At 45.0% G+C, this 11,649-nt stretch overlaps 1 protein-coding gene across 1 annotated transcript in view; it reads left to right on the top strand.

Moving 5' to 3' along the window:
• Nucleotides 1-1,917: 1,917 nt before the first annotated feature.
• Nucleotides 1,918-11,649, top strand: part of nfasca (neurofascin homolog (chicken) a) — an 83,121-nt gene continuing 73,389 nt past the window's right edge. Inside the window, 1 exon segment of the mRNA XM_030358132.1 lies at nucleotides 1,918-2,182. The gene's annotated coding sequence lies outside the window, so the exon portion shown is untranslated.

Raw genomic sequence — 11,649 nt, forward strand, 5'->3', positions numbered from 1 at the left:
TACTGTGTGTGTGTGTGTGTGTGTGTGTGTGTGTGTGTGTGTGTGTGTGAGTTTGTGTGTGTGTGCGTGTGTGCGATGTGTGTGTGTCTGTGAGGGTGTGTCCATATGTGTGTGTCTGGAGGGGGGCAGCCTGCGTCGGGGTTATTTGTCCATCTGGGCACGAGCGGATGTTTGAGATTCTTTTGTGTGTTAACTCGTCTGTTTTCTGGCAGTTTTTTGGAGCAAATCTTAAGACACCGAGCAGACTGTTGTTTGTGTGTGTGTGTGTGTGTGTGTGTGTGTGTGTGTGTGTGTGTGTGTGTGTGTGTGTGTGTGTGTGTGTGTGTGTGTCTGAGTTTGTTTATGGGAGGAGCTTGTTGTGTTTAAGGCATATGTTATCAAGTTAATCGTATGCAAGGGACATTTACATGTCCTGGGTGGGGATGAAGGGGATGGGGGGGGGGCTCTTAGGGGCCGTGCAGGAAAGGCGTAAAGAGACAGAAGGGAGGTGAAACGCTTGCTGTGGTGAGGGGGTCATACATAGGAACTCAAGGCGAGCCCTACACACACACACACACACTCACACACACACACACGCACATGCAAACACACACACACACAGACACACACGCAGACGCACACACGGTCACACGCACTCACACGCGCACCGCACACCCACACCCACACACACACACACACACACACAAACGGATACATGCACGCACACTCACACGCAGGCGCAGGCACACACGCACGCACACAGACACATTGTCTGTTTATCTCTTTCCTTTTGCTCTTGCGTATAATTGCAGGTGTGAGTGTGCAGAGCTATTTTTACCCAGACTGACCTTGCTTCCGCAAAACAACCCCCATCCCAACGCTCCACATAGGCATGGCATCTCATGTGTTTGTGTGTTTACGTGTGTGTGTGTGTGTTGGGGGGGGGGGGACAATGTCTGTATGAATGCTCATGTTGATGTGTTCATGCATGATCAGCCTCCTCTTAGCATTTGGTTGTCATGCGTGTGCGTCTGAGTGTGTGCGTTGTTAGCCCAGGGAGGAGTGTGTGCGTGGGCTTGAGATTATATGGGTTAGATGGATTTGTCAGGGAATGCCTGAGTGACCATTTTGGAGTTTGAGCCTGTATGTTTCTGTATATATGTCATATATATATATATATATATATATATATATATATATATATATATATATATATATATATATATGTATATATATGTCACATGTATGTGTGTCTGTTTGTGTGGGGGGTCTTGTGTGTGTTTGCATGTGCAATCATATGTAAGCATGTATTTGTGTGTGTGTGTGTGTGTGTGTGTGTGCTTGTGCGCTCATAGGTGTACATGTTTGTGTGTACGTTTGTGTGTACGTGTGTTTGTGTGTGTGTGTGTGTGTGTGTGAGTACCCATGTGTGTGTATGTGTGTGTTTGTATGTGTGTGTGTGTGTATGTGCCGGCTGGTATCCTGTGCGTGTGTTTGTGTGTGTGTGTGTCTGTGTGTGTGTGTGTATGTGCGTGTGAGTGTGTGAGGGTATCCTTTGTGTGTGTTATGTGTGTGTGTGTGTGTGTGTGTGTGTGTGTGTGTGTCTGTGTGTGTGCGTGTGAGTGTGGTGTGTGTGAGGGTATCCTTTGTGTGTGTTTGTGTGTGTGTGTGTATGTGTGTGTGTGAGTGTGTGTGTGTGAGGGTATCCTGTGTGTGTGTTTGTGTGTGTGCGTCAGAGAGGGCTTGAGACTGAGCGTTGAAGCAAGGCTGGAGGGAGGGCAGAGGCAGGTGGGGGAGGGGCTGGAGCCCCCGGGGGCTCATTAATAATTCATGAGGTGGGAGGGGAGAAGGCAAAGGGGAGGAGACAGATGGAGAATCTGTGTGTGTGTGCGTTAGTGGGAGTGTGTGTGTGTGTGAGCGGGGGGTGAGAGAGAGAGAGAGAGAGAGAGAGAGAGAGAGGGAAAGAGAGTGCAGAGAGCGCGGGGAGACGGCACATAGAGACGGGCTCCAGAGGAAGAGACATGAGGAATAGGAGCAAACAGACAGATCATCTTTCAGCCATACCCTCCATTTGATTGGTTTCTTAAGGAGCCTGTTTAGTTGACAGACTGCTTCTGAGTTCTGGTATCAGTGATCTGTTCCCTGGATGCTGACCCCATCACAGAGGACGTAGAGGAGCAGAGGCTGACGACCCCTCACACAGGTAGCCTTCACCTCCTCATCGTACCTGACCTGGACCTGATTGTGTTGTGATTGTCTGTGTGTGTGATCACACCAACGTGTGTTTAGACTTGTAAAGGTGCTGTTGTGTTCATGCCCTGCGGGCTACAGCAGACAACAATTAGTTCTTAATTCTGATCTTGAGTTGTGGGAAACGATCATGTTTGTCATTTGTTGAACGCATCATGAATCTGAGCGGTGTCCTGATCCAGCACGGACAAGACGGAGCTGCTCAGAGACACAGCTTACAATGACGGGCTGGTTGGTCCATGGCTGTCTGTGTGGCTGTATGTTTGTGCTGCTGTGTAGCTGTGTGTGTGTTTATGTGTGTGGTTCTGTTGTTGTGTAACTGTGTGCGTATGTTGGTGTGTGTGTGCGTTTTTGTGGCTGTGGATGTGTGTTTGTGTGGCTGTCTGTGTTTGTGTGTGTGTTGTGTGTGTGTGTGTGTGTGTGTGGTGTGTGTGTGTGTGTGTGTGTGTGTGTGTTTGTGTGGCTGTGTGTGTCTGTGTTTGGTTTGTGTTTCTACAGTTCTTTAAACCCTCTGCCATGTTGTACAAAACCCATCCAAGAATTCACTCATTCATTGATTCTTTCCGTCTCACATTGTCCACAATGCTGCAGTAAATGATTATTTTCAGTTGAACTACTTACTTGTATTATTGAAATCCTTTTGTAGTAATATTGAAGTTATAAATAACTGAGCATAGAAATATAGAAATAAGATCATTAGTATTTCAAATGGGTCAGGTGTTGGGATTGTGTTTCAGCTTATTTCGATTTATCTTATTTAGATTAATTTAGTCTTATTCCCATGGGAGACACATACGCACTCTCATGTGTACGCCTATGTGATCATCAATATGTGTTTGTGTGTGTGTGTGTTTGTGTGTGTGTGTGTGTGTGTGTGTGTGTGTGCGTTTGTGTTTGTGTTTGTATGTGAGTGTGGTGTGTCTGTGTTTGTCTCAATATTTAATACTTCTCTGTGGGATAAATGAAACATGAGAGATGTAATCAATTGTCAATATTCTAATCGCGCCAACCAATGCACAAACACATAACCATTTACATACAGACAGACCAATACACACACACACACACACACACACACACACACACACAACACACACACACACACACACACACACACACACACACACACACACAACACACAACCACACACAACACACACACACACACACACACACACACACACTCATAATGAATTTTGCGGGTATGCCTAAGTTAATTGAGAATATAGATTTTGTTTCTGTTTCACCTCATTGTTTACCATGCTAATTATTGAGAAATTATATCTTGACATGTCAAATACATATATATATATATAAATATATGTTAATCTCATTTTAAATTCAAAATTGTTGAATTGCTATGAAAAAAAAACATGAAGTCAAAAGCAGTTTCTGAACTGAATAAAGGATAACAACAAAGTCGTCCACAACGTTAATGACAAAGTGAAACATCAACGATCCGCCAAAGTACATCAAACGTGAGAGTCAGGAGTTAGACTCAGCTACGACACAGATGTAGATGTATGGATATGTGCGTACATACATATGTACGTATATACAAGTAGGTCAGATGATCTGGGCCACTTTATAATTCATAATTTATATTGTTTATACCTTCTGTTTTGTTTGCCATGTTTGTTCTGTTTGTCTTTACTTCAGCATGCACTTTAGCGTCTATTTTGGTTTTCTCATCAGTACTTTGTATTTCTATTGTATTTTATCTTATCCTGTGTTTTCCACTGCTGCTGGGCTGCTGTTACAAAGGAATTTCCCCCGGCGTATTAATAACGTTTTTATTTATCCATCTATCTCAACACTGTTCTCATTGACCACATGCTGCATGTCCCTGTCATGGTGAGGCAGGTCTGAGCACTCAGCCGTCCGCACCTTCTGGCAGTGACGCCCAACACAGAGACCGCAGCTCCACAACAAAGAGGGACTGAGGAGCATGTGTCCTCCCCCCTCCTCTCTCCCATCATCAGGACACATAGCCATTCATACATCAATGCCACGCAATATTCAAATTATAATTTCAGATCCACCAGGGTCTATGGGTTTTACTACTCATGGCTTAGAACAGGCAATACATGTATGCACACACAGACAAGCACCCGCGCACATGCACGCACGAAGACACGCACACACACAGACACACATACACTTTTTTCCCTTCAGTTGTCCTTTTTTCTCTCTCTCTCGCTGTCTCTCTCGCTGTCTCTCTAGCTGTCACTCTCTGTCTGTCTGTCTGTCTGTCTGTCTGTCTGTCTGTCTGTCTGTCTGTCTGTCTGTCTGTCTGTCTGTCTGTCTGTCTGTCTGTCTGTCTGTCTGTCTGTCTTCTCTCTCTCTCTCTCTCTCTCTCTCTCTCTCTTCTCTCTCTCTCTCTTCCCTGTCTCTCCCTCTCTCCTCTCTCTCCCTCTCTCTCTCTTCCCTGTCTCTCTCTCTCCCTCTCTCACCAGGGGCCGACCTTTTTTCAACCTGTGGTGTCACGCAGCCTACAGGGACCCCCATAATCGGGTCCCATATTCACGGAGACCCGATGATGGGCGTTAATTACTGTGATTACAACATGAGGTGGATAATAGAGGCTTCGCCCGTTTACCCACAATCCCCCATCCTCCGGGAGAAACGTATATTTCCTCCCCCATTTCCCCCCCCTAATGTAAGCGGGGGACCAGGACTGGTGAACGGGCATCTGTGTGTTTTTTGTGTGGTTTTGTTTGTGGTGTGTTGTGTGTGTAGGTGAGTCTGTGTGTAGTGTTTGTGTGTGTTTGGTGTGTGTTTGGTGTGATGTGTGTGTGGGGGGTTGAGTGTGTTTTTGTGTGGGTGCGTGTGTGTTGTGTGTGTGTGTGTGTGTGTGTGTGTGTGTGTGTGTGTGTTGTGTGTGTGTGTGTGTGTGTGTGTGTGTGTGTGTGTGTGTGTGGGTGAGAGTGAGAGTATGTGTGTGTGTGCGTGTGTTACGGTGGGTGAGTGTGTGTGTGTGTGTGTGTGTGTGTAAGAGAGTAGATGTGCATGTCTATGTAACTATGTAAATATCACATTTGCAAGATAATTGATTATTCAGAAAAATACCACAAGAGTGTTTTGTGTAGGTGTTCTTTTTAACATGAGTGCCCAGTTAATATATACTGAGACAAACATAATTGTTTGTGTGTGTATGTGTGTGTGTGTGTGTGTGCTTGGCTTGGCGGTATGTTTTTGCATTGGATGCGTGGGTTTGAGGGTCGGTACATTGTACATGCGTACTCATGCACACACACACACACACACACACACACCACACACACACAACACACACACACACCACACACACACAACACACGCACACACACAGCACACACACACGCACACACCCACACCACACACACACAACACACACACACACACACACACACACACACACACACACACACACAATCGCAAACGCACACAATCGCAAACGCACACACACACACACACACACACGCACACGCACACGCACACGCACACGCACACGCGCGTGCGCGCACACACACACACACACACACACACACACACACACACACACACACACACGCGCACACACTGTACAGTCCCCTCTTTTGTTCTGGGCAGTGGGATTGAGAGGTTAATAGGGCCAGAACAAACTGGATAAAGAGAGTGGGGTATAGAGGGAGAGAGGAGAAAGGGAGAGGATGGCAAGAGGAGAGGAGAGGTGAGAAGAGAGGGAAGAGAGAGGAGGGAGAGGAAAGGAGAGGTGGAGGGGAGGAGAGGGAGAGGGAGACGAAAGGAGGAGAGAGGAGAGAAAACGAGAAGTGGAGAGGGAGGAGAGGAGAATAGAGAAGAGGAGAAGATGAGGAGAGGAAAAGTGGATGGAGAGGAGCGGAAATAGAGATGAGAGGAGCGGAGGAGGAGAGAGGAGATGGATGAGAGAGAGGAGAGGAGAGGAGAGGAGAGGAGGAGGAGAGAGGAGATGAGATGGGGGAGAGGAGAGAGCGATTATAGGATGGGACCCCTACTAGACACAATGACCATTCACTAGAAATATTTGGTTGGAAGAGAGGGAAGCTTAGGTAGTACGAGGGTATGGACAAATACAGTGCTGCACAGTTGCTTAACACATTTTGTTTTGCTTCTGCTACAAGCTGAAGGCAATAATCCTCAAAAAATAAAACTGCTTCTTTTTAACTCCAAGTCCCATAACTACAACCCCCCCCCCCCCCCCCCCCCCCCTCTCTTCTCCTCTCTCTCTCTTCTCTCTCTCTCTCTCTCTCTCTCTCTCTCTCTCTCTCTCTCTCTCTCTCTCTCTCTCTCTCTCTCTCTCTCTCTCTCTTGGCCTAAGGGGTATGATCACAGCCATTCTCATTTTTTCTGATCCTCAGCTCTGAGCTGGGTGCCCTGCAGTGTGAGAGGCTGGCTGATACTGACAAGTCTATCTGAAGGTGATCCGGGAGGAGAGGATAGGAGTGAGGGAATGGAAACATACAGGAAAGCTCTCTCTCTCTCTCTCTCGTCTCTCTTCTCTCTCTCTCCTCTCTCTCTCCTCTCTACTCTCTCTCTCTCTCTCTCTCTCTTCTCTCCTCTCCTCTCTCCTACTCTCGTCTATCTCTCCTCTCCCTCTCCTCTCTCTCTCTCTCTCCTCTCTCTCTCTCTCTCTCTCTCTCTCTCTCTCTCTCTCTCTCTCTCTCTCTCTCTCTCTCTCTCTCTCTCTCTCTCTCTCTCAGTCAGAACCCATACACATGTTTAAAATGTGTGTGTATTGGCTTGTTTGCGTGAGTGAGTGCATACACAGGTATGCGTGTGCAAGACTCCTTCTGTATGAGGGGCCGTCTGGGACAGAATTCATACTTGGTCTTACACACACTATTACTACTCTCACATACACTATACACTCTCTCAAACACTATTATACTCTCTCACATACACTACTACTCTCTCTCACATACACTACTATACTCTCTTACATACACTACTATACTCTCTTACATACACTACTATACTCTCTTACATAAACTACTATACCCTCTCACGTACACTACTATTCTCTCTCACATACACTACTATACTCTCTCACATACACGACCATACACTCTCATACTTACATGTAAAAGGAGTTTAATAGTTTGAATGAAACGGAAGTGAGTTTGAATGAAACGGTAGTGAGTTTGAAATGTTCATAAGAGTCCGCAGAAATCGAATATCAATATTATTTTAGTGTAATTACATTGTGTATATGCACAAGCCATCTTATACAAAGCAGCCGAAAAATAGAAAACCGAAACGCTACTATGTTTTTTTTTCTGCGATTCAGGGTTTGAATTCTGCTATTGTCGTCTGATTTATTGAATCCGCTGTGTTTGCCAGGGTCTCAGGGTCTTCCGACTCTGGGGAAGAGCCTGCTAGTTTACGCACACCCCTTGCGCATTTGTTTTCTCAACCACACGTGAGACGTTGTTTGACATGCTGGATATCGTCAGAAAGGTATTTTCATTGGCTATTAGGATATCTAAGGCCCGTCCCCGACCCTTGCTGTCTGCTGGTGTTGCTGTCAATCAAAGTATACACGCACCGTTTTGATAGTGATCGCCTCATTGGCTTGTAAGGCTTGTAAACAAGGAAATATTGGTCTTACAGACATGTGGGAGGGCTCTATGTCACCGTGAGACCCTGGCAAACACAGCGGATTCAATGAATCAGACGACAATAGCAGAATTCTAACCCTGAATCGCAGTTTTCTAAAAAAAACAACATAATAGCGTTTCGGTTTTCTATTTTTCGGCTGCTTTGTATAAGATGGCTTGTGCATATACACAATGTAATTACACTAAAATAATATTGATATTCGATTTCTGCGGACTCTTACGAACATTTCAAACTCACTTCCGTTTCATTCAAACTCACTTCCGTTTCATTCAAACTCACTTCCGTTTCATTCAAACTTTCCCGTTTCATTCAAACTCACTTCCGTTTCATTCAAACTTTCCCGTTTCATTCAAACTCACTTCCGTTTCATTCAAACTCTCTTACACATACTACTATACTCTCTTACATACACTACTATACTCTCTTACACATACTACTATACTCTCTTACATACACTACTATACTCTCTTACATACACTACTATACTCTCTTACATACACTACTATACTCTCTTACATACACTACTATACTCTCTTACATACACTACTATACTCTCTTACATACACTATTATACCCTCTTACACATACTACTATACCCTCTTACATACACTACTATACTCTCTCACATACACGACTATACACTCTCATACTTACATGTAAAAGGAGTTTAATAGTTTGAATGAAACGGAAGTGAGTTTGAATGAAACGGAAGTGAGTTTGAATGAAACGGAAGTGAGTTTGAAATGTTCATAAGAGTCCGCAGAAATCGAATATCAATATTATTTTAGTGTAATTACATTGTGTATATGCACAAGCCATTTTATACAAAGCAGCCGAAAAATAGAAAACCGAAACGCTACTGTTTTTTTTTAGAAAACTGCGATTCAGGGTTAGAATTCTGCTATTGTCGTCTGATTCATTGAATCCGCTGTGTTTGCCAGGGTCTCACGGTGACATAGAGCCCTCCCACATGTCTGTAAGACCAATACTTCCTTGTTTACAAGCCTTACAAGCAGTGCTTAATTTGAGGGGGAGCAAGGGGGAGCGCGCTCCGGAAGCTCTGACGCGCGCTCCGGAAGCCCTGACGCGCGCTCCGGAAGCTCTGACGTGCGCTCCGCCAGCTCCGCCACGAGCAGTATAAAAAAAAAATGCGCTGCGTAGCGGTAATCAATGAAGTACGACATAACATTGCGTGGGGAATAGGTACTTTGGTGCCCCGAGCTGCAGGCGTACACCCGTGTATAGATGGAATGGAACCCTTACTGAAGTCCACAGGTCGACGATACAAACCCCCAAGGGTCGGGGACGGGCCTTAGATATCCTAATAGCCAATGAAAATACCTTTGTGACGATATCCAGCATGTCAAACAACGTCTCACGTGTGGTTGAGAGAACAAATGCGCAAGGGGTGTGCGTAAACTAGCAGGCTCTTCCCCAGAGTCGGAAGGACCCTGAGACCCTGGCAAACACAGCGGATTCAATGAATCAGACGACAATAGCAGAATTCAAACCCTGAATCGCAGTTTTCTAAAAAAAAACATAGTAGCGTTTCGGTTTTCTATTTTTCGGCTGCTTTGTATAAGATGGCTTGTGCATATACACAATGTAATTACACTAAAATAATATTGATATTCGATTTCTGCGGACTCTTATGAACATTTCAAACTCACTTCCGTTTCTTTCAAACTCACTTCCGTTTCATTTAAAACTCACTTCCGTTTCATTCAAACTATTAAACTCCTTTTACATGTAAGTATGAGAGTGTATGGTCGTGTATGTGAGAGAGTATAGTAGTGTATGTGAGAGAGAATAGTAGTGTATGTGAGAGGGTATAGTAGTGTATGTAAGAGAGTATAGTAGTGTATGTAAGAGAGTATAGTAGTGTATGTGAGAGAGAGTAGTAGTGTATGTGAGAGAGTATTTAGTGAATGTGAGAGAGTATAATAGTGTATGTAAGAGAGTATAATAGTGTGTGTAAGACCAAGTATGAATTCTGTCCCAGACGGCCCCTCATACTTCTGTCATCAGGCTGATGTCACGCATCAAAATATTATCCAAAACCATCAGCAGAACATTAGACATTATGTTAAATAAAACCTACTCCAGACGTCGGTGTAGTGAGTGGTTGGTTGTTGGGGATTCTCTTTGTCTCCAAGAGCCTCCTCTCGGCTCCCCATGGCGGGAGGAAGAGGATTTGTTGATTCATAAGTGGTAGATAGACAACATGTACAGAGAAGTGTTAGGGTGTTAAATGGAGGAGAGATGAAGGAGGAGAGGAGAGGAGGGAGAGGGAGTCTGACACATAAACCCAGGTGTGCATGCAGATGTTCTGCCTAAAGGGTCATCATAACTACACAGAGCGCCATCTGGGACTGGGCTGCTGTGTGTGTGTGTGTGTGTGTGTGTGTGTGTGTGTGTGTGTGTGTGTGTGTGTGTGTGTGTGTGTGTGTGTTTGCAAGCAAACTTGTTGAAGTAAAGGCATATCTATGTAGTTGCGTGTCTGTGTCACGCATAACATCTCGGGAAAAGGCCACCTGTGTGTGTGTGTATGTGTGTATGATCGTGTATTTCAACCCACACACACACACACTCACAAACACACACACACACACACACACACACACCACACACACACACACACACACACACACACACACACACACACACACACACACACACACACACACACACACACACACACACACACACACACACACACACACACACACACTCATACAGGCTTTAAATGTAATTCATAAAGTAAGGCATGGATAGACCTCACTTTAGATAAGCTTGCAGAAAAGACCAAACTCAAGCTTTCTTCCTGAGGTTATCAAGCTTAGAAAGTCCTCACTTCAGAGAGGCATCAGCACTTAGAGTTAGCTGATGCTTTCCGACTAGCTGACCTTACCATGAATTAAGCATTTTTAAGTGTTTGTAAAGCATTCTTAAAGCATTGTAAATAGTTTGTAAATGATTAATTGACACTCTATAAACTATCTTCTGAACTCTTATCTAACTAACTTATTAATAATAGATAACAGATAAGTGTTTGATGTTTCCTCCATGTGGATTTCCAACCTACTACTGCTTTATTAACTCTTCCCAGTAGCAGTCATACCAAGTACAGCTCGTGGTTATCTAGAGATACACAGAGAGACAACAGATACACAGAGCCACAGTAAGAGAGATACAGTAAGATGGAATCTAACAGGCATTAGACTAAGGACTGTCTCACAGTCAGGACTGAACCCAGGCCGTCTCACATTCAGGACTGAACCCAGGCCGTCTCACAGTCAGGACTGAACCCAGGCCGTCTCACAGTCAGGACTGAACCAGGCTGTCTCACATTCAGGACTGAACCCAGGCTGTCTCACACTCAGGACTGAACCCAGGCTGTCTCACACTCAGGACTGAACCCAGGCTGTCTCACAGTCAGGACTGAACCCAGGCCGTCTCACACTCAGGACTGAACCCAGGCTGTCTCCACACTCAGGACTGAACCCAGGCTGTCTCACACTCAGGACTGAACTGCTGCTTTGGCCTTCAGCCTGACGCGCTGAAGGAGTGACTTCTGTTGGGGACATGTGTGTCACATCTCTTTGTCTCTGAAACAGACGACCGAGGTGTTTAATGTTCAGCCTGTTTCTTATACCCTGCCTGGCTTGGCCTGCTGTCAAGATTTGTGGAAGAAAATAGAGAGGGGTGGGGGACGGGATTGTTCCTAGGATGATGGCAAGCCCTCGTGTCAGTTGGTATTAATAAAGAATACCTCATTATTATGCGCATACGTTATCCTTAC

The sequence above is a fragment of the Gadus morhua genome, chromosome 1 (genome assembly GCF_902167405.1).
Source record: "Gadus morhua chromosome 1, gadMor3.0, whole genome shotgun sequence".
NCBI lineage: Eukaryota > Metazoa > Chordata > Actinopteri > Gadiformes > Gadidae > Gadus > Gadus morhua.